The sequence below is a fragment of the Arvicanthis niloticus genome, unplaced genomic scaffold, assembly GCF_011762505.2.
Source record: "Arvicanthis niloticus isolate mArvNil1 unplaced genomic scaffold, mArvNil1.pat.X S1, whole genome shotgun sequence".
Lineage (NCBI taxonomy): Eukaryota > Metazoa > Chordata > Mammalia > Rodentia > Muridae > Arvicanthis > Arvicanthis niloticus.
Genome location: NW_023044981.1, coordinates 57,076 through 59,358, shown reverse-complemented (window position 1 = coordinate 59,358; position 2,283 = coordinate 57,076).

Genomic DNA, 2,283 nt, shown 5'->3' with positions numbered 1-2,283 from the left:
TCCCAACTGTCCACCAGAGGGATATCCTTCCCACTGCGCACCACAAGGAGGTCCTTACCAATGTCCACAAATTGACATCCTTTTTAAAATACACAAAATAAACGTCTTTCACACTTTCCAGAACAGGGATATCCTTCTTACTGTCTACCACAGGGAGGTCCTCTCTACTGTCCACCACAGTGATGTCCTTTCCACTGTCCACCACAGGGATGTCCTCCTCACTGTCCAGCACAAGGATATCCTTCCAACTGTCCAGCACAGAAACCACCACCCCACTGTCCACCACGGGAATGTCCTACACTTGGTCAGCCACAGGGACATCCTGCCCAATGTTCACCACAGGGATGTTCTCACCAATGTCCAATATAGAGTTGTGCTCAGCACTCTTCACCACAGGGACATCGTTTTCCTGTCAACCACAAGACGTCCAATGGACTGTCCACCACAGAGATGTATTCCCACTGTCCACAACAGAGGCATACTCACCAATGTAAACCACAGGGGTGTGCTTTTCCATAGTTCAAAACAAAAACATTCCTTCTGTCTCCTCCTCTCTCTAGATGTTCTTCCGCTCTCTCCTCTGTCTGGATGCCCTTCTGTTCTCTCCTCTCTCTGGATGCCCTTCTATCTTCTCCTCTCTCTGGATGCACTTCTGTTCTCTCCTCTCTCTGGATTCCCTATTTTTCTTCTCCTCTCTCTGGATTCCCTTCTGTCATCTCCTCTCTCTGGATGACCTTCTGTCTTCTCCTCTCTCCTGATGCCCTTCTATTCTCTACTCTCTCCAAATGCCCTTCTGTTCTCTCCTCTCTCTGGATTTGCTTCTGTCTTCTCCTTCGCTGGATGCCCTTCTGTTCTCTTCTCTTTCTGGATGTCCTTCTGTTCTCTCCTCTATCTAGATGCCCTTCTGTCTTCTCCTCTCTCTGTATGACCTTCTGTACTATTTTATGTGGATTCCCTTTTTCCTCTTCTCTCTCTGGATGCCCTTCTGCTCTCTCTTCTCTGTTGAGGAAATTCTGTCCTCTCCTCTCTCTAGATGCCCTTCTGTCTACTCCTATCTCCTGAAGCCCTTCTGTTTTCTCCTCTTTCTGGATGCCCTTCTGTTCTCTGCTCTCCCTAAGTGCCCTTCTGTCTTCTCCTCTCTCCCTATTCCCTTCTGTTCTATCGTCTCTCCCAATGCCCTTCAATCCTCTTCTCTCTCTGTATGTCTTTCACTGTTCTGCTCTCTCTGGATTGGCTTCTGTTCTCTGATCTTTCTGGATTCTCTCCTGTACTCTCATCTCTGGGGATGTGCTTCTGTTCTCTCTTCCTCCGGGATGTCCTTCTGTCCTCTCCTCTCTCTGGATGCCCTTCTGTCTTCTCCTTTCTTTGGTTGCCCTTCTGATCTCTCCTCTCTCTGGATGCCCATTTGTCTTCACCTCTCTATGGATACCCTTCTATTATATCCTCTCTCTGGATGCCGTTCTGTTCTCTCCTCTCTTTAGATGCCCTTGTGTCCTCTTCTCTCTCTGGATGCCCTACTGTTCTCTCCTCTCTCTGGATTCCCTTCTGTCTTCTCCTCTCTCTGGATGACCTTTTGTTCTCTTCTCCATCTAGATTCCTTCTCTCTTCTCCTCTTTCCAGATGCCCTTCTGTTTCCTCCTCTCTCTGGAAGCACTTCTGTCTTCCCTGCTCTCTGTATCGCCTTCTGTTCTCTCCTCTCTCTAGATACCCTTCTGTTCTCTCCTCTATCTAGATGCCCTTCTGTTCTCTCCTCTGTGTAGATGCCCGTCTGTCTTCTCCTCTCTCTGTATGGCCTTCTTTACTCTTTTCTGTGGATGCCCTTCTGCCCTCTCCTCTCTCTGGATGCCCTTCTTTTCTCTCTTCTCTCTGGAGGCCATACTGTCCTCTCCTCTATCTGAATGTCCTTCTGTCTTCTCCTATCTCCCGGTGCCTTTCTGTCTTCTCCTCTTTCTGGATACCCTTCTGTTTTCTCCTCTCTCTACATGCCCTTGTGTTCTCTATTGTCACTGGATGCACTTATGTTCTCTCCTATTTCTGGATTCTCTAATGTTCTATCAACTCTCTGAATTTTGCTTCTGTTCTCTTTTCTCTCAGGATGTCCTTATGTCCTCTCCTCTCTCTGAATGCCCTTCTGTCTTCTCCTTTCTCTGGATGCCCTTCTGTTCTATCCTCTCTCTGGATGCTGTTTTGTCCTCTCCTCTCTGTGGATACTTTTCTGTTCTCTCCTCTCTCTTGACGCCCTTCTGTTCTTTCTTCTTTCTGGATACCCTTCTGTTCTCTCCT